The sequence below is a fragment of the Ranitomeya imitator genome, chromosome 5 (assembly GCF_032444005.1).
Source record: "Ranitomeya imitator isolate aRanImi1 chromosome 5, aRanImi1.pri, whole genome shotgun sequence".
Classification (NCBI taxonomy): Eukaryota; Metazoa; Chordata; class Amphibia; order Anura; family Dendrobatidae; genus Ranitomeya; species Ranitomeya imitator.
In genome coordinates this window covers 27132888-27157949 of record NC_091286.1, presented here as the reverse complement: position 1 = coordinate 27157949, position 25062 = coordinate 27132888, and the positions used below count along the sequence as shown (strand labels likewise).

General features: G+C 44.7%; 1 pseudogene; it reads left to right on the top strand.

Moving 5' to 3' along the window:
- Positions 1 to 19243: 19243 nt before the first annotated feature.
- LOC138637652 (cullin-1 pseudogene) lies at positions 19244 to 24031 on the top strand (annotated as a pseudogene).
- Positions 24032 to 25062: the final 1031 nt, after the last annotated feature.

Genomic DNA, 25062 nt, shown 5'->3' with positions numbered 1-25062 from the left:
TTGTTTTTACAAATGTTTTATTTCTAAAAATAAAAAAACTCAAAATTTCAATACTGAATCTATAGAAGTAGAAAACACAACCCAGACATAAAAAAAAAGGGCTTATTTAATGTGGGTCTTGGATGTGGATTTTTCAGCCAGAAAATTAACTCAGTGTAAAAATACTTTTAGGCTACGTTCACACGTTGCGTTTTTGCAGCATGTTTTTTTTTTTAACTACAAATTGCTTTCAATGGGTGAAAAATGCTGAAAAAATGCTGAAAGAAGTGACATGCTGCATTCTGCAAAAACAGGGGGGAAAAAAGGAGCGTGCATGAGATTTCTGAAATCTCATAGACTTTGCTGGTACTGTGAAACGCAGCCGAAAAGTTGCTTAAAAAAAAGCATTAAAAAAACGCAGGAAAAAAACAAAATGTGAACATAGCCTAAGGGTGCATTAAACTCAGCGGAAATTTCATGCAGATTTTGAGACGTCACAATCTGCATGATATCCGTATGGGTTTTACATCATATTGATGTTAATGCATGTACTGTGGAGCCACAACATGTCAAAGGGTTTGTGCCAATTTTGGAAGGTGTCTCGTATCTGTAGGATAGACCAAACCTTTCAAATAATTGGGGGGTTCAATCACTGGGACTCCCAGTACTGTACTCGGGTATTTCCAGCAGTCCCATTGAGAATAAACAGAGCGTTGGTGCACATGCTGTATCTCCACTCCATTCAGATGGGGCTCTTCAGAGCACCATTCTTGGGATCAGTGGTGGTCCCAGAGGTTGGACCTCCAGTAATCGGTAAGTTAACTTCCAACTTGGTACAATGTCTTTAATCTGCCAAAGCAGTACACAAATCTGAGAGTCAGCCACAAATTCCATGGTGGATTTTGCCGATGGAAAGAACATGTTCTGGGAGGAGATAGCACTAGTTTTTGAGTTCTACAATGGCCCAGCCATCCAGAGGAGGACACATCAAGTTGTATGAGACGCTCTCCAGACCATACCTGTGAAGGTAACATTCAGATAAACACTGTTTTTCTTTGGAAGCAGAGTTCTTCTCTGGAATGAATTCTTCATGGGTGATGAGGCAGAGATGTCATGATGTAAAATGTCAACTTTTCACCTATCCTTCGGCTACTCTGTCATTATAGATAGGCGGGAGCTGCACACTGTAACGAGATGGCTGATGGTCGAAGGACTGGGGGTTTTTTTGCTTTACATAGTGTGAAGCTGAAGGAAAAATATTTGTCTAGACCGATGATTTCCAGACATTAATTGTTCTACCTCCAGGGCCTTCTTATATTTTCCATAGGATGATGACTGCAGTCAGCAATGAGCTCATAATGAGGAATCCATAGCGACTAGTGAAGATTAGTGCTGGCCCCATATGGTCTTCTTCAGCCACTGATTGGCTGCAGTGGTCATTTGTAATCTCTTGGAAGAGTAAGTGAGGAGACCCATAAGATGTGGTGGCGTGTTCCTGTCTCTCTACAGGAAGTGGTGGTGTGTTCTGGTCTCTTTACAGCAAGTGGTGGTGTGATCTTGTCTCTCTACAGGAAATGGAAGTGTGTTCCTGTCTCTCTACAGAAAGTGGAAGTGTGTTCTTGTCTCTACAGGAAGTGGAAGTGTGTTCTTATCTCTACAGGAAGTGGAAGTGTGTTCTTGTCTCTCTACAGGAAGTGGAAGTGTGTTCTTGTCTCTCTACAGGAAGTGGAAGTGTGCTCTTGTCTCTCTACAGGAAGTGGAAATGTGTTCTTGTCTCTCTACAGGAAATGGAGGCATGTTCTTGTCTCTACAGGAAGTGGGAGTGTGTTCTTGTCTCTCTACAGGAAATGGGAGTGCGTTCTTGTCTCTACAGGAAGAGGAGGCATGTTCTTGTCTCTCTACAAGAAGTGGGGCTGGTCTTTGTTTCTTTAAAGGAAGTGGCAACAGGTCTTTATTTTTCTACAGGAAATTGGGTGGGGCCTTTGTCTTTTTTCAGTAAAAAGGGGTGGGTTTTGTGTCTCTTCGGGAAGTGGGCAAGTCTTTGTCACTCTACAACAAATAAGGGTGGGTCTTGCCTCTTTACAGGAAGTGGGGGCAGATCTTTGTTTCTGTATGGGATGTGGGGGTTGGTCTTTATCTCTACAGAAAGTGTGAGAGGTTCTAGATCTCTCTATAGGAAGTGGGGTCTTTGTCTTTAAAAAGTTAGTAGGGGAATCTTTGACTTTCTACAGTAAATGGGGGTGAGTCTCTTCTTTCTACAGAAAGTGGGGTGGGTTTTTGTCTCTCAACAGGAAGTAGGGGAGGGTCTTTGTCTTTTTGCTCCTGCTCTCCAGTCTGACAATCTGCATATTATAGGAAACTAAAAAGGGGGTGCTATAACACAGTTACAAAATAAACAGTCACGTGACCCTATGTAGTAGGTCTCAGGAGGGAGCAGCAGACCTAACAGTGAATAAACCCCAGATAAAACATGTGCAGAGTATGATATTTATCTGAAAGCTGTGGTGCCACCACCCCAACGCTCGTCCACCCCAGAAGAAGGCACTGTAGCCTAAACGTACGTTGGGGTGGTGGCACTACAGCTTTCAGGTAAATATCATACTCTGCACATGTTTTATTTGGGGTTAATTCACTGTTACTATTCACAGCAATCAGTCACACATCACTTCTAATTTTTTCTTGTCCCAACAATTTTGTTATCATGTTTGCTTCGAGTATGAATTATTTATAGCTGTGGTGCTTCCTTTTTTCTTACCGATCTCTGCCATTACCTTGTACACAATAAGTACTACTTTTATCCTATTTTTGTCTAAATAAAGATGACTTTTTACTCTATTCTGTTGGGTTTTTTGTGCATGATTTTCCTGTATAAGCTCCAATCTGTATATTAGTACAATAAACAATCAAGCTTTCAGTTCAAGGCAGGCAAGCCACTGGACAATGGTAGATGCAATGCATGATGGCAGTGAGGGAAAGGATGTCACAGCTCCTATAGTTCTGGCATAATGCCGATAATGAACCACCAACTGAAAAGAATATTTCCTGGAAATATTAGACTATAAACTGTGAATGAACAGCATTTTTTCCTATTGTGAGGAATGCATGCTTTTCTACAGGTTCTGTGTGAAAGGATAGGCACGCTTTAATACCTCTTTGTTACTAGGACTTTGCAGGGGAAATCAATACTGTATAGGAGAGAAGTTGCTGCTGATTTACCTCAATGTAGTCCGCAACAAGGAGTTAATTCTGCGGAAGGAGCAACCAAAGTTTTTGTGCTTTCTGTATGGTAAGTGAAGTGAAAATCAATTGTAATAAATATAACACTGCAGTGAAAGGCAATAAATAGATTGTGCTGGGTCATAACTTCGGAGCCTATGAAATGAAACAAAAAGCTTTTTATTACCCCAGACAAGACAATAGCAGGTAGATGATATTACTGGTAAATGTCGTAAAAATGAATCATCAATCCGTGATCACAAAAAAAACCAGCTCATTTGTTGCAAATGTCAAACTTGAGCCGTTTCCTGCCTGACGGAGCCGATATTGGGAGGGAGTCTCTACTTTTTCGAGATTCTTTGCGGCTTAGCAGGTGAACTGCATCTTCCTTTACCGCTCGGTCGCACTGTCTGGGTGGAAGCCCAAAGGGAATCCGGGTTGTCTAAAAAAAAAAATCTTAAAGGGGAATTCCAATACATCCAAAGAGCCAAAAAAAAATAGTTAACACTAATTAGCACATACAAAAAGGGAAAATCAAGGAAACTATGTCTGGCCAGATAAGGTAAAAGGTCCATTTATTGCAAAGGCAGCAGCACTGATTATGGAGTATAGGGAGGGAACTTAATTCGGGGACTCCCCTCTATGATCTTCATACGCACCCCTAGGTTATATGGAAAGGCACGATCGTCGTGAAACAAGGGCTTTAAAAGGGTTGTCTGGTTTGGAAATAGAAATGAGCAGATAGGGAGGTCCCACTCCCAGTAAGGTTGTGATCAGCTTCCTGTTTTCTTGCGGGAAGGCCCCCAGAAAACAAAAAAGATCTTTATCTTGCCCATTGAAATCAATGGGCAGTCCTTGGACGGATGACTTGGTCCCTGTACTTGGCTCTTTACAGCAGTTCCCCACTTACAGTAGGTAAAAAGATGGGGTCCCTTTGCAAAATCCAGATGCCCAACTAGTGCATACAGTATGGACAGATGATGTCTGCAGATTACTTATCTTATATACTGGTGAGTTTGTTTTTTATTTAGGGCAAAAATGATTAGCGATCGTTCTCTCCTCATACTCTTTTGGTTAGCCCGTGTAAATGGGCCAGGATATATTCGAGCTCTGCTTGTTAACTTGCTGAAATTTATCAAACCTGTCACCAGATTTCACATTATGAACTGCGTGCAGTATTAAATAAATCTGAGACTTGAAGAGGCTTGTGTAATTACATTCAAAATCCATGTTAAAATGGTTGTTCATCAGTCCAAGTGTATTCACTCACTGCCTACCCAGTTTATGTGACAGATGAAGCTTGTACTGAGCAGTGACAGATCTCAGCAGCTGCAGGAAGCAGGGGAGCTGAGGAGCTGTACATCAGGCTAGTACAGAGGAAAATTCTGCAAGAGGGAGTAGGAACACTGAGGAACTCTCAGCTAGGCTGGGGATAAGATTCAGCAGCAGGGAAGAGGGACACTGAAGAGCTATCATTCAGGCTAGGAGGTTGGAGATTCAGCCTACAAGAGGGAAGAGGCACACTGAGGAGCTCTTAGCTAGGCTGGGGGTGAAGATTCAGCAGCAGGGAGGAGGCACGCTGAGGAGCTCTCAGCTAGGCAGGGGGTGAAGATTCAGCCAGCAGGGAGGAGGCACGCTGAGGAGCTCTTAGCTAGGCTGGGGGTGAAGATTCAGCAGCAGGGAGGAGGGATACTGAAGAGCTATCATTCAGGCTAGGAGGTTGGAGATTCAGCCAGCAGCAGGGAGGAGGCACACTGAGGAGCTCTCAGCTAGGCTGGGGGTGAAGATTCAGCAGCAGGGAGGAGGCACGCTGAGGAGCTTTCAACTAGGCTGGGGGTGAAGATTCAGCAGAAGGGAGGAGGCACGCTGAGGAGCTTTCAACTAGGCTGGGGGTGAAGATGCAGCAGCAGGGAGGAGGGATACTGAAGAGCTATCATTCAGACTAGGAGGTTTGAAATTCAGTAGCAGGGAGGAGGAACACTGAGGAGCTTTCAATCAGGCTATGACGGAGAAGATTCTACAGTAGAGAGGAGAGATGCTGAGGAAATGTCAGGCTAGGATGGCTGAGAATGGGTTTAACTTTTATGAAGGATTATACAGGCAATCTGACATTGATTTTCACACCAGCCTCATCAGGTCCAAATGATCTATTTCATAATATATGCAGTTCATGTAGTGACATCTGTTAACAAATCTGGGGCAGTTGACATGTTTGACGCAACTACACTGGTTGGATCCTTTAAGGGCTAGCCGTGTCCATCCATATAGACTGGATGGAAAACAGTCCACACAGGGTGACACTACATCTACAGTGCTGTATTGAGTTCTACGTATATACGATGAGCCTGCTCTCAACAGGTCCTGCATCATATGCATGTAGGTGCAGTGCCAGCCTAAAAAGGAGTTATCTAGGCTTGAGGTTCAAGACTGCAGTGACCATGACTTGTGATCCCTCACAGCGAGCAGTGTGCATTTTGTCAGGATTCTCCGATGTCGGCGAATGTCGGAGTGGGAGGGTATGTGGCCAAAGGTATGCGATTTGCGGTCACATGCCGACTAGACGTGCTTGCTCTCACTCAATACAAGTAAATTGAGTGAGCCAAACACGTCTAGTCGGAATGTGGCCCGAAGTATGCAAATCACATATTTGCAACCACATGATCGGACACTTCCGGCCCGAAGACTCCTGACAGCCTGCACTGGGAGGGTTCATGTAGAATGACTGCAAACTTTAAGAGGTGTAGGAGACATTGTCCGCCCATGTAATGCCCAGACCAGGGGTGGCCCTTGTTATTCGCAAACCACATGGAGTGATCTCGTTTATCTACTGGGGAATGAGAGGAGACATCGAAGCACATATCACCACGGAAGCTTGTTCTGGTCCTGGCAAGAACAAGTCTGGAAGCTGCAGAAGTTTGCAAAATGACAATGTTGGCAGCAAACACTACGGATCTATGGAGTAATGACTACAAGAAGCAGAGAAGTAATAACTGGTCACTTACTGATATTTCCGCTGATCTTTCATGAATGTGAGCTTGGCATTTACAGAATAATGCACAAATGGTAACGTGACATCACTTGTAGTTCCTTAATAATGGTGATTTCACAAAGGGTCTCGGCAATTTACTTTGGCATTTAATAGCTTTAAAGAAAAGGGGGTCCCAGCAGTCAAGACCCACATATCAACTGTTCGGCTAGGGCGTTGCAAGGGAAAAATTGGATAATATGAGCACTATTAAATTATGAAGGCACTGTCAATCCATACCTTGTTCAATCAACACGACTATATTTACCATTACAATCAAAATTATTCCTTTTCCATTACGAATTAGGTTTATTATTAAAATATGCAAACTTTCTGCTGTTTGCAAAAAAGCAATCAAATAACAACTAAGCAAGTATCTCAACTCGACTAATATAACAAGAGGTTTCTACCAATTAACCCCATTCATTGCAAACAACTTTAGTATTTAGTAGAGCCCCTCTGGCTGTTGTGACCTGCTGCCGCCGTGATGCATAGTCCATCATTAGCTTCGCAGAACAGAATTCTAAAACTTCTGTAGCATTTTTTCTATGATTTTTAAGATGTTGGAGGTGACATTTCTTGTGCTTTTGGGTCAGTTTGGACATGGAGACCTTCAGTGTTTACTCTGCAAACTGAAACCTCACCGCCTGCTGCCATCAAATCTTGTACAGGTCTTTTGCAGGCATTTGATGGTTTTCGATCAACTGCCTCCTCGGGAATCTGTTGGCAGCTTCTTCTTTTAGGCTGCTTTCACACATCCGTCCCTCGCCGTCAGGAATTATCCAGCGGTGGGACGGATTGCTGGATCCAGCGAAATAAGTGAAGAAAATGATCTGACGGATCGTTTCTTCTGCCGCATCCGTTGATGTGTTTTCGGTAATCGGAGGAGGTAAGATTCTGGGGCGTGAAGAGAGAGAGAATGTGCAGATTGGAAAAACGCCATAGGCTTCCATTATAAGAAAAGCCGGACTGTGCCAGATCAGGCACTGTCCGGTTTTTCACCGGACACAAAAAAGTCCATTTTGTCTGGCCACCGGATCAGGAATTTTTAGCGGATCTGCTGAAAAACGGACAAATTGAAAGGCCAACCAGCGATATCTGGCTCTAATACAACTCTATGGGAAAAAAACACATTCGGCGGCATCATTGCTGGATCCGTTTTTTTATCAATTCGCCGGATAGTGCCTGATGGCGAAAAACAGATGTGTGGAAGGGGCCTTAACCAGGTCCACGTAATGTAACTGGATCGCCCCCATGGGGCCATGGGGTACTCGGTACCGGCTCCTGCGGTTCACAGGGGGATGTGTTATGGCTGGTAATTCAGAACCACAATGGACATAGAGGTCAGTGCACATACAGTGACCTGGCAATAACCCAAAAAATAAGAACGAGCTCTGAGACGTGGGAACTCTGTTGACCGCAATTCCTAATCCTCTCCAACACAACTAGAGGCAGCCGTGGATTGCGCCTAACGCTACCTATGCAACTCGGCACGGCCTGAGAAACTAGCTAGCCTGAAGATGAAAAATAAGCCTACCTTGCCTCAGAGAAATACCCCAAAGGAAAAGGCAGCCCCCACATATAATGACTGTGAGTTAAGATGAAAAGACAAACGTAGAGATGAAATAGATTTAGCAAAGTGAGGCCCAACTTCCTGAACAGAGCGAGGATAGAAAAGGCAACTTTGCGGTCAACACAAAACCCTACAAAATCCACGCAAAGGGGGCAAAAAGACCCTCCGTACCGAACTAACGGCACGGAGGTACACCCTCTGCGTCCCAGAGCTTCCAGCTAGCAGAAAAAAAAAATTGACAAGCTGGAATAGAAAAAAACAGCAAACAAAAAGCAAAGAGGAACTTAGCTATGCAGATCAGCAGGCCACAGGAACGATCCAGGAGGAAACAGGTCCAACACTAGAACATTGACTGGAAGCAAGGATCCAAGCACCAGGTGGAGTTAAATAGGGTAGCACCTAACGACTTCACCATATCACCTGAGGAAGGAAACTCAGAAGCCGCAGTACCACTTTTCTCCACCAACGGAAGATCACAGAGAGAATCAGCCGAAGTACCACTTGTGACCACAAGAGGGAGCTCTGCCACAGAATTCACAACAGTACCCCCCCTTGAGGAGGGCTCACCGAACCCTCACCAGAGCTCCCAGGACGACCAGGATGAGCCATATGAAAGGCACGAACAAGATCGGGAGCATGGACATCAGAGGCAAAGACCCAGGAATTATCTTCCTGAGCATAACCCTTCCACTTAACCAGATACTGGAGTTTCCGTCGGGCGGGTGCCACGTATCTCCGCAACAATGACCTATGGAATACGTTATGTATGGAAAAAGAATCTGGAAGGGTCAGACGAAAAGACACAGGATTAAGGACCTCAGAAATCCTATACGGACCAATAAAACGAGGTTAAAACTTAGGAGAGGAGACCTTCATAGGAATATGACGAGAAGATAACCAAACCAAGTCCCCAACCCGAAGTCGGGGACCCACACAGCGTCTGCGATTAGCGAAACGTTGAGCCTTCTCCTGGGACAAGGTCAAATTGTCCACTACATGAGTCCAAATCTGCTGCAACCTGTCCACCACAGTATCCACACCAGGACAGTCCGAAGACTCAACCTGCCCTGAAGAGAAACGAGGATGGAACCCAGAGTTGCAGAAAAACAGTGAAACCAAGGTAGCCGAGCTGGCCCGATTATTAAGGGCGAACTCAGCCAAAGGCAAAAAGGACACCCAGTCATCCTGATCAGCAGAAACAAAGCATCTCAGATATGTCTCCAAGGTCTGATTGGTTCGTTCGGTCTGGCCATTAGTCTGAGGATGGAAAGCCGAGGAAAAAGACAAGTCAATGCCCATCCTACCACAAAAGGCTCGCCAAAACCTCGAAACAAACTGGGAACCTCTGTCAGAAACGATATTCTCTGGAATGCCATGTAAACGAACCATATGCTGGAAAAACAATGGCACCAAATCAGAGGAGGAAGGCAATTTAGACAAGGGTACCAAATGGACCATCTTAGAGAAGCGATCACAGACCACCCAAATGACTGACATCTTTTGAGAGACGGGAAGATCTGAAATAAAATCCCTAGAGATATGTGTCCAAGGCCTCTTCGGGACCGGCAAGGGTAAAAGCAACCCACTGGCACGAGAACAGCAGGGCTTAGCCCGAGCACAAATCCCACAGGACTGCACAAAAGTACGCACATCCCGCGACAGAGATGGCCACCAAAAGGATCTAGCCACTAACTCTCTGGTACCAAAGATTCCAGGATGACCAGCCAACACCGAACAATGAACCTCAGAGATGACTTTATTCGTCCACCTATCAGGGACAAACAGTCTCTCCGCTGGGCAACGATCAGGTTTATTAGCCTGAAATTTCTGCAGCACCCGCCGCAAATCAGGGGAGATGGCAGACACAATTACTCCCTCTTTGAGGATACCCGCCGGCTCAGATACACCCGGAGAGTCGGGCACAAAACTCCTAGACAGAGCATCCGCCTTCACATTTTTAGAGCCCGGAAGGTATGAAATAACAAAGTCAAAACGGGCAAAAAACAACGACGAACGAGCTTGTCTAGGATTCAACCGCTTGGCGGACTCGAGATAAGTCAAGTTCTTATGATCAGTCAAGACCACCACGCGATGCTTAGCTCCTTCAAGCCAATGACGCCACTCCTCGAATGCCCACTTCATGGCCAGCAACTCTCGATTGCCCACATCATAATTTCGCTCAGCAGGCGAAAACTTCCTGGAAAAGAAGGCACATGGTTTCATCACCGAGCAATCAGAACTTCTCTGCGACAAAACAGCCCCTGCTCCAATCTCAGAAGCATCAACCTCGACCTGGAACGGAAGCGAAACACCTGGCTGACACAACACAGGGGCAGAAGAAAAACGACGCTTCAACTCTTGAAAAGCTTCCACAGCAGCAGAAGACCAATTGACCACATCAGCACCTTTCTTGGTCAAATCGGTCAATGGTTTAGCAATACTAAAAAAATTGCAGATGAAGCGACGATAAAAATTAGCAAAGCCCAGGAACTTTTGCAGACTTTTCAGAGATGTCGACTGAGTCCAATTATGGATGGCTTGGACCTTAACAGGGTCCATCTCGATAGTAGAAGGGGAAAAAATGAACCCCAAAAATGAAACCTTCTGAACACCAAAGAGACACTTTGATCCCTTCACAAACAAAGAATTAGCACGCAGGACCTGAAACACCATTCTGACCTGCTTCACATGAGACTCCCAATCATCCGAGAAGATCAAAATGTCATCTAAGTACACAATCAGGAATTTATCCAGGTACTCTCGGAAGATGTCATGCATAAAGGACTGAAACACTGATGGAGCATTGGCAAGTCCGAATGGCATTACTAGATACTCAAAATGGCCCTCGGGCGTATTAAATGCAGTTTTCCACTCATCGCCTCGCTTAATACGCACAAGATTATACGCACCACGAAGATCTATCTTGGTGAACCAACTAGCCCCCTTAATCCGAGCAAACAAATCAGAAAACAATGGCAAGGGGTACTGAAATTTAACCGTGATCTTATTCAGAAGGCGGTAATCTATACAAGGTCTCAGTGAACCATCCTTCTTGGCTACAAAAAACCCTGCTCCCAATGGCGACGATGACGGGCGAATATGCCCCTTCTCCAAAGACTCCTTCACATAACTCCGCATAGCGGCGTGCTCAGGCACGGATAAATTAAACAGTCGACCTTTTGGGAATTTACTACCAGGAATCAAATCGATAGCACAATCACAATCCCTATGCGGAGGTAGGGTATCGGACTTGGGCTCATCAAATAGATCCCGGTAATCAGACAAAAACTCAGGAACCTCGGAAGGGGTGGATGACAAAATAGTCAGAAATGGGACATCACCATGTACCCCCTGACAACCCTAGCTGGACACAGACATGGATTTCCAATCTAATACTGGATTATGGACTTGTAGCCATGGCAACCCCAACACGACCACATCATGCAGATTATGCAACACCAGAAAGCGAATAACCTCCTGATGTGCAGGAGCCATGCACATGGTCAGCTGGGTCCAGTACTGAGGCTTATTCTTGGCCAAAGGCGTAGCATCAATTCCTCTCAATGGAATAGGACACTGCAAGGGCTCCAAGACAAACCCACAACGCCTAGCATACTCCAAGTCCATCAAATTCAAAGCAGCGCCTGAGTCCACAAATGCCATGACAGAATACGATGACAAAGAGCAGATCAAGGTAACGGACAGAAGAAATTTTGACTGTACCGTACCAATGGTGGCAGACCTAGCGAACCGCTTAGTGCGCTTAGGACAATCAGAGATAACATGAGTGGAATCACCACAGTAGAAACACAGCCTATTCAGACGTCTGTGTTCTTGCCGTTCAACTCTGGTTAAAGTCCTATCGCACTGCATAGGCTCAGGTTTAAGCTCAGGTAATACCGCCAAATGGTGCACAGATTTACGCTCGCGCAAGCGTCGACCGATCTGAATGGCCAAAGACATAGACTCATTCAGACCAGCAGGCATAGGAAATCCCACCATGACATCCTTAAGGGCTTCAGAGAGACCTTTTCTGAAAATAGCTGCGAGCGCACCTTCATTCCATTGAGTGAGTACGGACCACTTTCTAAATTTCTGACAGTATACCTCTATTTCATCCTGACCCTGACACAGAGCCAGCAAATTCTTCTCTGCCTGATCCACAGAATTAGGCTCATCGTACAGCAATCCGAGCGCCAGGAAAAACGCATCGATATTACTTAATGCAGGATCTCCTGACGCAAGAGAAAATGCCCAGTCTTGAGGGTCGCCACGCAAAAAAGAAATAACGATCCTAACTTGTTGAACTGGGTCACCAGAGGAACGAGGTTTCAAAGCCAGAAATAGTTTGCAATTATTTTTGAAACTCAGAAATTTGGTTCTATCTCCAAAAAACAAATCAGGAATAGGAATTCTCGGTTCTAACATAGAATTCTGAACCACAAAGTCTTGAATACTTTGTACTCTTGCCGTGAGCTGATCCACACATGATGACAGACCTTTAATGTCCATTGCTACACCTGTGTCCTGAACCACCCAAATGTCTAGGGGAAAAAAAAGGCAAAACACAGTGCAAAGAAAAAAAAATGGTCTCAGAACTTCTTTTTTCCCTCTATTGAGAATCATTAGTACTTTTGGCTTCCAGTACTGTTATGGCTGGTAATTCAGAACCACAATGGACATAGAGGTCAGTGCACATACAGTGACCTGGCAATAACCCAAAAAATAAGAACGAGCTCTGAGACGTGGGAACGCTGTTGACCGCAATTCCTAATCCTCTCCAACACAATTAGAGGCAGCCGTGGATTGCGCCTAACGCTACCTATGCAACTCGGCACGGCCTGAGAAACTAGCTAGCCTGAAGATGAAAAATAAGCCTACCTTGCCTCAGAGAAATACCCCAAAGGAAAAGGCAGCCCCCACATATAATGACTGTGAGTTAAGATGAAAAGACAAACGTAGAGATGAAATAGATTTAGCAAAGTGAGGCCCAACTTCCTGAACAGAGCGAGGATAGAAAAGGCAACTTTGCGGTCAACACAAAACCCTACAAAATCCACGCAAAGGGGGCAAAAAGACCCTCCGTACCGAACTAACGGCACGGAGGTACACCCTCTGCGTCCCAGAGCTTCCAGCTAGCAGAAAAAACAAATTGACAAGCTGGAATAGAAAAAACAGCAAACAAAAAGCAAAGAGGAACTTAGCTATGCAGATCAGCAGGCCACAGGAATGATCCAGGAGGAAACAGGTCCAACACTAGAACATTGACTGGAAGCAAGGATCCAAGCACCAGGTGGAGTTAAATAGGGTAGCACCTAACGACTTCACCATATCACCTCAGGAAGGAAACTCAGAAGCCGCAGTACCACTTTTCTCCACCAACGGAAGATCACAGAGAGAATCAGCCGAAGTACCACTTGTGACCACAAGAGGGAGCTCTGCCACAGAATTCACAACAGGGATGTCACGGTGGCTGACCCGATCCGTGGCCCTGGGACGTCCGTGTAAAAGGGAAAGGTCTTTAAAGGGAAAGAGTTTATGTTCGTGACGCCACCTGTGGTATTCGGTCAGGGTGACCGACGCTGCTTTAAGGGGTCCACTGGAGTGATGCTATGGCAGCTAGATGGTATACCTTCCCACAGGTGAAGTATGTCCCCATGGCTTCCCGGTGTGTAGATGGTGGATGGTGAGAGGCGCAGAGAAGAACAAGGACACAAGGTTGCAGTCTCTTTACCTTTACTGAAGACTTCAGTATCCACAGTCCAGGGCACCAGATCACAGGGCAGGCAGAGTCCGGCCGGTTTGGAGGCAAGTCCAGAGTCCCCTTGTCCAGGTGGAAATCAGTAGCCTTCCCTTGCGCTGTAGTGGTGTAGTCCCTTACTGCCTATGGCTTCACATAAAAGTGTCACACATGTGGTGTCTCTCTCTCTCCCATAATCGGATAGGACAAAACCCATATGACTGGTGGCTTGAGGCTGTTTATAGGGACTCTAGCACGCCCTGGCCTCCGAGGGGTGCCACCGTTCCTCCTGGGTGTAGGTGTGGACAAGTAACTTGCAATTAGCTGTCCTGCCGGTCTCTGAAGTAACAAATATAATGATGGCGTGCACTCAGTCAGAATTTGCGAGGTGCTGGTGTAATGGATCAGAAGATCCTGAATACTAATAAATATGTATACACCGCACACTCTAATGACAACGTGTGATTAACGCTTAAATATTTATTAGTCACAAAATAAATTTGGATAGGGGAGCGAAACAGAAATATAATGCTGGAAGCGATATGTATAAAAAGCAAACGTTTCGGCTCAACCAGAGCCTTATTCATTGAATCGCTTATCCACAAGAAGAAGTGGAGTGAAGTGGAAAGGGTAGATATCCCTCAGTGCCAAGATTACAGCTATAGCTGAGGTAAAGGTTATGAGTCCTCAAGGGTGCTGGCCTGCATGCAATATATGTTGTAGCCTGCGGAGTAGTGGATATCAGCGGCGCTCCCGCGCTGCTGTCCATAGCAAGGCGCGGGAGCGCCGCTGATATCCACTACTCCGCAGGCTACAACATATATTGCATGCAGGCCAGCACCCTTGAGGACTCATAACCTTTACCTCAGCTATAGCTGTAATCTTGGCACTGAGGGATATCTACCCTTTCCACTTCACTCCACTTCTTCTTGTGGATAAGCGATTCAATGAATAAGGCTCTGGTTGAGCCGAAACGTTTGCTTTTTATACATATCGCTTCCAGCATTATATTTCTGTTTCGCTCCCCTATCCAAATTTATTTTGTGACTAATAAATATTTAAGCGTTGATCACACGTTGTCATTAGGGTCTCTGAAGTAAAGCATAAAGGTCCTTACTCCCTCGGTATTCCGGCTACCGGAATTCTGCACCTCAGAAGGAGGCAGCCTGTGTAGGGCTGGTCCCCTTCTGGTATCCTCTCCTTTGCTATGACTTCCTTCACGCTCGCTGCAATACAGTTCTGCCTTCGATGTCTCTTCCTAGGAGCTGCAGCTCTGAGGGCATGCACAGCTCCGTGTCCTTTCTCCTTCGTTCACTGACAGGATCCCACCCCTGTCAGGGACCAACTAACTGAGCAGAGCTCAGCCAGCAACTGACTAACTTTCCCTACAGGCGACCAGTTTTTCCTATGTGGGGAGTGACCTAATAAATAGGAGCAGGAGCTCCCCTGGTGGTCTGGAGTGTGAAATGTGTTGCATGTTTGTGATACCTGGATGCAGTTATCCTTCTTTGCCTCCAAACGTTGTATCACTCTCCCTGAGAGGAAAGGAATACCACTGCGACGACCAGGACCCTGGGGCGCCACATAACCAGTGTTCCTATGTGAACTTTGCTTTCAGTTGTATCTCTAGAGGCATTCAATCACTTTGTACAGTATCTTTTTATCTGTTTCTTTTGTCATGCAAAGCAATAATCTGTAAAATGTTTGGACTACTCAATTAAAAAAAAACAAAGAATATTAGTGGAAGCCATTGTCCATGAGTATTGGGCTCAGATTGCTCAGGACTGCAGCCACATGCTGGTGTCCGGTCCATTATAGCTGCAGCAGGTTGTAACAGCCAGAGGGACTCTACAAATACTAAAAGCACTTGTCATGAAGGGTGAGAATAATTTTTAGACAGCAGTAGTCAGGAATATTGGCATTTTGTGGTGAATTTGGAGAAATGTTCATAAACCTAGTTAACAATATAGTAGGGTGAACAATTTTGATTACAATATATATATATATATATACAGTATATATATATATATATATATATATATATATACATATATATATATATATATACACAGTACAGAGAAAAGGTTTGGACACACCTCATTTAAAGATTTTTCTGTATTTTCATGACTATGAAAATTGTACATTCACACTGAAGGCATTACAACTATGAATTAACACGTGTGGAATTATATACTTAACAAAAAAGTGTGAAACAACTGAAAATATGTCTTATATTCTAGGTTCTTCAAAGTAGCCATCTTTTATATATTCTATATATTTTCCACAGGTTGCACAGCACCAACACAAACTCATAAACATACATCCCTAGCCTTGCCCAAGCGTTAACTAAATAATAATAGACCCTGACTACTTCAGGCACCGCTGAGCTAGTCCCAGCTGAGTTAAACAAAACAACTATTTTCCATAGCAGCCATTGATACTTGCTTTTCGGTGTACATGGCCTGTGCAGACTTTTGAACACCAAGACACATCCAGTCTGCTCAGCTTCCCCAGCAGACTGACTTATATGAACACCTAGCCTGTTTATATGCAGAGCTAACCAAGCGCACTTAATCAAAGCCTACAGAGCTAGGATTTAACCCTATCCAACCTGGCATTACTACAATATATATACCGGTACATATTTTCATTAAAAAAGACACAACAAATGATAGCACCATTTAACCATGTATTGCTCATAAAATACCAGTACAACAGTGCCTATACACAGTGCAACACTCTTTTTTATTTTAAACAGCCTTTGGCTTGACCTTGAGCCATGGCGACACCATGGATGAATGATCTGTAGGAAAATCTATCTTGTGGAAGTCTAGATAGGTCCACCAGGGTCTTCTGGCCTTCTCCAACTTTATCTTGATAGCATTAAGACATCGGGTTGTTGGTCTTCCTTCTTGCCTTGTTCCTTCTATTCTTCCGACCATGATGTCCTTCTCCAGTGATAGCTTTCTCCATATTTTGGATCCAAAGTAGACAAGTTGTAGTTTAGTGATCCTTCCTTCGAGTGACATGTCTGGCTTGATTTGTTCCAAAATTGATTTATTTGTTCTTTTTGCCACCCATGTCCTGGGCTAACAAGTCTGCAAAGTTGATAAACCAGGGACTTGTTCTTTGCTCTTAATTAAGAGGGGGTGGTAGAAGAGCCCATATTAGGGAGCCTTGAAAGCATTAGCCCCCTTTGCAGTACTCATAAAGTAATCCAACCTTAATCCTAATTTTTCACAGAGCAGAATCTTGCTTAAAACCTAAACCCCGCTATTGCATAAGACGACAGCTGATCTGATATGACAGCGCTATTGAGGTCTGATCTGTACAATTATTTTCCTGGAGCTTGTGAATAATTTAATGTGACCCAGAATTGTGATCAAAGCAGGTGACTGATGAAAATACAGGTTTTTTTGTTATATTCTTTGGAACTGAAAAGGAGTTGTCATTGCATGTTGTGGAGATGAGATGATAGAACAGAAGACGTCCTATACAACCTCCGGAACATCATTCGTTATTAGGAATGAATGCTTTACCTTGAAGCGTCATATAAGAAGACAGCGACATTTATTTTTTATGGCAATAGCTGTGTGAAAAATTACTTTACCTAAAATTACCTGAGAGCGGGCCATAAACATTCAGAGCTGTGCAGCTAGTGGCTTTAGCTGCAGCAGACTGGCATCATTATTGCCCACTCCTACAAACAATAGCCAGTGAACAACATCAGGGTTGTAGATAGACCAGCACCCAGAGCACTTGGCCGGCCCCAGCTACACCCCTGGGCAGCATAGATCTCTCTTCTAAGAAATGTGGGCCATCACCGTAAAGGACAGGCAGGAATTATATCAGTGCTACATCCAATAACCGACATGCATTTACTAAGGGATTTTATGATTTTGTCAATGTGGAGGCAACCTCTGCTGTCTTCTTTTGGCTGTGCAGCAGAGGCTGCTTCATTGAGTTTAGAAAATCAAAAATGTTTATGGTTTTCATATCATTCAACACAACACATAAATAAGCTGAGTTGTACGGAGATTCATTGGTACAGGCCTCAGATTAACTAAGTTTGTAATTTTTACACCAGTCTAATTACAGGAGACAGATATATATATATATATATATATATATATATATACTAGATGGTGGCCCGATTCTAACGCATTGGGTATTCTAGAATATGTATGTATGTATATAGCAGCCACATAGTATATAGCACAGGCCACATAGTATATAGGAGCCATGTAGTATATAGCATACAAATAGTATGTGGCCTGTGCTATTTACAATGTGGCTGCTATATACATACATATTGTAGAATACCCGATGCGTTAATACAGGCCACACAATATATAACACAGCCCAAACAGTATATAACACAGCCCACGTAGTATACAGCAGCCATGTAGTATATAACACTGCCCACGTAGTATATAGCAGCCATGTAGTATATAACACTGCCCACGTAGTATATAGCAGCCATGTAGTATATACTACTGCCCACTTAGTATATAGCAGCCATGTAGTATATAGTACTGTCCACGTAGTATATAGCAGCCATGTAGTATATAGTACTGCCCACGTAGTATATAGCAGCCATGTAGAATATAGTACTGCCCACGTAGTATATAGCAGCCATGTAGTATATAACGCAGCCCACGCAGTATTTAGCAGTGTGGGCACCATATCCCTGTTAAAAAAAAAGAATTAAAATAAAAAATAGTTACATACTCACCTCCTGGGATCCAACGGCGCTGTGCTGATGCGCGCGCTGCTGCCGCCATGTTCCCTTCCCAGGATGCATTGTGAATTACCCAGATGACTTAGCGGTCTCGTGAGACCGCTAAGTCTTCTGGGTAATTTTGCAATGCATCGCCGGGAACGGAACATGGCGGCCGGCGCGAGCGGCTCGGCGGACTACGGAGGGTGAGAATAGCAGGTTTGTTTTTTTTAATTATTTTTAACATTACATTTTTTACTATTGATGCCGCATAGGCAGCATCAATAGTAACAAGTTGGGGACACACAGGGTTAATAGCAGCGGTAACGGAGTGCGTTATCCGTGGCATAACGCGGTCCGTTCCCGCCGGCATTAACCCTGTGTTAGCGGTGACCGGAGGGGTGTATGCGGGCGCTGGACACTGACTGCGGGGAGTAAGGAGCGGCCATTTGTTTTTTTGTTTGTTTGCAAAACTACCTCTCTATTTAGACATGTGGCAAATATACACACACATACAACATTAAGGGGGTAAATGAACCTCGAGAGGTAGTTTTGCAAACAAACAAAGAACGGGAGACTGAGAACCGCAATAGCACTCATGGAAGCATGTGTATTAAACATTAGGGCTGAACAGGGTGGACTAAGGGCGGGGTTGATAGCGCCGACATAGAGTATATAGGGAGGAGATGGAGTGACGGGCAGTAACCCTGATGAAGAAGGTCGTTTACCTTCAAAACGCGTTTGGTTTCCCTCCTCTATTGAGCCTAGCGCCGCTCCGTAGCTGTGTGACGTCACATTCAGGCAAGCGCGAGCAGGTACCGGCAGCCATTTTCCTCCAGCTGTAACCAGGGACGCCTTCGGCCGAGGCTCCCGTGGTATTGCACAGCTGTGGCGCGCTCCTCGCTCCTTCACTAACAAGCCGCTAGCATTATACAAACCCCCATATGTTCAGCGTGGACCGGCCGGACTAACCTTCGGTGATCCTGACAAATGACGCACTGTTCACGGCAATCCAGGGTAAGCGCTGATAATTTTTATCATCCAGAAGGCTGGAGAAAGCATCCAGGGGTGCGGTTTAATGCAGTTTAAGGCTATATCTGTGGTGCATATCTATTACTGTTACACCCACATGGATTGAGGTTTTCTGGAGAGCATTTGAAAGTGGGTGTATGTATACACTGACAACCGAACCCCAAGCGCGGCATCATTTATTGTGGTAGTTTTTGAAAAGTTATTTGACAAACCTCTTAAAGGATGGTCAAGATTTAAGTTTTACACACAGCAATGGGAAGATTATCAGTTTTCTAGCAAAGTTTGGAATAGGATCTGTGCATATCTCAACCGGCATTGGGTTCGACGTGAATGCTATGAAGGACGGAAAGGAATATGAGAAATTTGCTCGCTTGCCTTAGTCACCTGGAGAGATTGCCTCTTCCTGCCCTTGAAATAAACAAGTGACAAATGCAGTACTGAAACTAATTTAAAAGGAATGGAGAAACGATCAACACCAGGCTCATAAGTGGAGTTGTGGAGTTGATTCACAAATCACTTAACCATCTGCTCACTCTTTCAATCCTCCTCCTCCTAGTTGCTGGAGACATCTCTCCAAACCCCGGCCCCCCATGTTATAGCCAGTCAAACCTCCCAATTGCTACACCCAGAAACCCCTCTAACCTTATTAATATTCCCTGCATGCCTTCTGTCTCTTTGAATTGTGCCCTTTGGAATTCTCGCTCTGTGTGTAATAAACTCTCCTTCATCCATGACTTCTTCCTTTCTAATTCTCTTAATCTCCTGGCTCTTACTGAAACCTGGATCCAGCAGTCAGACACCACCGCTGCTGCTGCTCTTTCATATGGTGCACTACACTTTTCTCATACCCCAAGATCGGACAACAGAGCAGGTGGAGGCGTTGGTCTGCTCCTTTCACCAAAATGTACTTTCCAAGTTATCCCCCAAGTACCCTCACTTGTCTTCCCTTCCTTTGAGGTCCATGTGGTCAGACTCTACGTCCCCTTCTCCATGCGAGTGGTGGTGGTGTATCGTCCTCCCGGCCCCTCTCATCAGTTCCTGGATCACTTTGCCACCTGGCTTCCACACTTTCTTTCCTGTGACACCCCCACCCTTATCATGGGTGATTTCAACATCCCTATTGCCTCTCCCCTCTCCCCATCTGCTTCTCACCTTTTGGCTCTAACCTCCTCTTTCGGCCTCTCGCAGCATACTAACTCGCCAACACATGAAGATGGAAACTCCCTTGACTTGGTCTTCTCCCGGCTTTGCTCAGTGGATGATTTCACAAACTCCCCTCTCCCACTCTCTGACCACCACCTTCTTTCATTCTCTATCAAGAACTGCCATCCCGCTCAGGTCACCCCCACTTTCCACACTTATAGAAACATACAGGCCATTAACACCCAGGAACTTATGAAGAATTTGCAGTCCTCATTGGCCCCAATCTCCTCCATCTCATGTCCTGATTCTGCTCTGAAGCATTACAATGAAACCCTGCAAAGTGCTCTGGATGAAGCTGCTCCTCCTATACATAAAACAACTCGGCACAGACGGCAACAACCGTGGCACACGCTGCAAACACGTTTCCTGCAGCGGTGCTCCAGGTGCGCAGAACGTCTGTGGAGAAAATCTAATCTACCCGAAGATTTCATCCATTATAAGTTCATGCTAAAGACATACAATTCTGCCCTTCACCTCTCCAAACAAACCTACTTCAACACCCTCATCACCTCCCTGTCCAATAACCCTAAACGTCTCTTTGACACGTTCCAGTCCCTACTCAACCCAAGAGCGCAGGCCCCAACCACGGATCTCCGTGCTGACAATCTGGCCAATTACTTCAAAGAAAAAATTGACCATATTCGACAGGAAATCATCTCCCAATCTCTTCATACCATGCACTGTCCTCCCTCCCCCACTGCATCTAGTTCACTCTCTGACTTTGAACCAGTTACAGAAGAAGAAGTAAGCAGGCTCCTTGCATCTTCTCGCCCGACCACTTGCACCAGTGACCCCATTCCGTCACATTTCCTCCAGTCCCTTTCCCCGGCTGTCACCTCTCACCTAACAAAAATATTCAACCTTTCCCTCACTTCCGGTATTTTTCCCTCCTCATTTAAGCATGCCATCATACATCCATTACTTAAAAAACCATCCCTCGACCAAAACTGTGCCGCTAATTATAGACCTGTCTCTAATCTTCCCTTCATCTCTAAACTCCTCGAACGCCTGGTCCACTCCCGTCTTACCCGCTATCTCTCAGATAACTCTCTTCTCGACCCTCTTCAATCTGGTTTCCGCTCTTTACACTCTACTGAAACTGCCCTCACTAAAGTCTCTAATGACCTACTAACAGCTAAATCTAATGGTCACTACTCCATGCTAATTCTCTTGGATCTCTCTGCAGCATTTGATACTGTGGATCATCAGCTCCTCCTCACTATGCTCCGCTCCATCGGCCTCAAGGACACCGTTCTCTCCTGGTTCTCCTCCTATCTCTCTGACCGATCCTTCACTGTATGTTTCGCTGGTTCCTCCTCCTCTCACCTTCCCCTTACTGTTGGGGTTCCTCAAGGATCAGTCCTAGGCCCCCTCCTCTTCTCTTTGTATACTGCCCCTATTGGACAAACAATCAGTAGATTTGGCTTCCAGTACCATCTCTATGCTGACGACACCCAACTATACACTTCTTCTCCTGATCTCACGCCTGCCTTATTAGAAAACACCAGTGATTGTCTTACCGCTGTCTCTAGCATCATGTCCTCCCTCTATCTGAAACTAAACCTGTCAAAAACTGAACTCCTCGTGTTTTCTCCCTCTACTAACCTACCTTTGCCTGACATTGCCATCTCCGTTTGCGGTTCCACCATTACTCCAAAGCAACATGCCCGCTGCCTTGGGGTCATCCTTGATTCTGACCTTTCATTCACCCCCCACATCCGATCACTGGCTCGCTCTTCTTACCTGCATCTCAAAAACATTTCTAGAATTCGCCCTTTTCTTACTTTCGACTCTGCAAAAACTCTTACTGTTTCACTTATTCATTCTCGTCTGGACTATTGTAACTCTCTACTAATCGGCCTCCCTCTTACCAAACTCTCCCCGCTCCAATCTGTCCTGAATGCTGCTGCCAGGATCATATTCCTCACCAACCGTTACACCGATGCCTCTACCTTGTGCCAGTCATTACACTGGTTACCCATCCACTCAAGAATCCAGTACAAAACTACTACCCTCATCCACAAAGCACTCCATGGCTCAGCACCACCCTACATCTCCTCCCTGGTATCAGTCTACCACCCTACCCGTGCCCTCCGCTCTGCTAATGACCTCAGGTTAGCATCCTCAATAATCAGAACCTCCCACTCCCGTCTCCAAGACTTTACACGTGCTGCGCCGATTCTTTGGAATGCACTACCTAGGATAATACGATTAATCCCCAATCCCCACAGTTTTAAGCGTGCCCTAAAAACTCATTTGTTCAGACTGGCCTACCGCCTCAATGCATTAACCTAACGATCCCTGTGTGGCCTATATTAAAAAAAAAAAAAAAAAAATTAATTAACTGGTTCATGCAGCTTTACATGAACACCCAAGCCTTACACTATGGCTGGTCCGAATAACTATAGCAATTGTTACCATCCACCTCTCGTGTCTCCCCTTTTCCTCATAGTTTGTAAGCTTACGAGCAGGGCCCTCACTCCTCTTGGTATCTGTTTTGAACTGTATTTCTGTTATGCTGTAATGTCTATTGTATGTACAAGTCCCCTCTATAATTTGTAAAGCGCTGCGGAATATGTTGGCGCTATATAAATAAAAATTATTATTATTATTATTATTATTATTGTACAGTCTTATGTTGAGCTGGGCTTGAATAAAGATGATGCGTTTGCCAAAGGCCCAGCGTTGACCGTGTACAAAGAGTCTTTTGAGTCCCAGTTTTTGGACAACACAGAGAGGTTCTTCACAAGAGAGAGCAGAGCTTCTACAGCAGAACCCAGTCACAGAATACATGAAGAAGGCTGAGGCCCGGCTTCTGGAGGAGCAGCGGCGGGTACAGGTGTACCTTCACGAGAGCACACAAGATGAGCTAGCGCGAAAATGTGAGCAAGTTTTGATTGAGAAACATCTGGAGATTTTCCACACGGAGTTCCAGAATTTACTAGATGCAGATAAGAATGAAGATTTGGGGCGAATGAACAATCTTGTATCAAGAATTCAAGATGGCTTGGGAGAACTGAAAAAGCTTCTAGCAACACATATCCACAATCAGGGACTTGCGGCCATAGAGAAATGTGGGGAAGCAGCACAAAATGATCCGAAAATGTATGCACAGACAGTTTTGTATGTCCATAAGAAATATAATGCACTAGTTATGTCTGCTTTTAACAATGATGCTGGATTTGTGGTGGCACTAGATAAGGCTTGTGGCCAATTTATAAATAACAACGCGGTGACAAAAATGGCCCAGTCTTCCAGCAAATCTCTAGAGCTGCTTGCCCGTCATTGTGATTCACTACCGAAGAAGAGGTCTAAGAACCCAGAAGGGGCAGAATTGGAAGACACTCTCAATCAAGTTATCATGGTTTTCAAATATATTGAAGATAAGGACGTATTTCAGAAAATTCTATGCCAAGATGCTGGCAAAGAGACTTGTTCATCAAAACAGTGCAAGCGAATGATGCAGAAGCGAGCATGATCTCCAAACTTAAGCAAGCATGTGGTTTTGAATACAACTTACATTTTACTCAAAAATATACCTAGAAAGAGGAAAAATCAGACAAACTGAACGTTTTGCAGTGATCTCTTAATTTTTTTCCAGAGCTGTATACGGGGAAAAAGTGAGGCTAAGCGCAAATTTTGCAGGAAGGGAAATTACCGCGGATAGGGTTAGCCCGAAAAAAGGGCAGGAATGTGAAGACTATTGCCACCTCTAATAGAGGAAATATTTTGCACTGTAGGATGCCAGAAAATAAATATAAATAAAGGGGTAAAGTAATAGAAATAGCGGAATTATAGCCTATGGGTGAATTCCGCTCTTAAAAGGTGAAAGGTTCCATGACTGGGTTTTAAATGTCGTGTTTGATCCATAAGATGCTCTCTGGGCGTGATATAGGATCTGTGTGCGGCTTGTTAGCGGACGTGACTGCATTGACCTCCTGTAAACTGTACGCTGCAATACACTTTATATTGATCTCTGGGCATTAAATAGTAAATGGTTGTACAGGACGTCAGGCTGATGCCGCAGTCATTAATCTGCAGAGTCACGAGGACCCCTAGGTGGCATAAGAGGTCCTTAAGTGATGACCCCATGGACGTACCCAGCAGTGAGCTCTGTATTCATATCTATTTAATGGATTGTAGAGTCACGTTCTCTTATCGGTACCTAAAAAATGATTGATGAGTCATTTAAAGGGGGAATTAAAAGCAAAATGATTTGTACTAGATGTTGCTGATTTCAACTTTCAGCCAAATCATCAGCAGCACCCAGACATTGTGTGAGAATGCACTGTTTTACTTGGGACTTACAGCAGTCATCCTACTTCTATCTACAGCAACACAACATGGAGTACACAGGAAAGAACTGAGATCAACCAAACAGAGAGGCCATGCAATAGAATTTAGAAAAACTACATACAAATAAAAAAAAAAACTATAACAGTTAACGCAGCGATGTTCCCCTTGGCATAAGCCTGCAGCTGTTGTATACTAGATACGAGTGAGGAGATGCTGAGGTCTGCGATAAGGAATCAACAAATTTTGATGGATGAAGTAAAAAGAGTTATCTGGTCAGA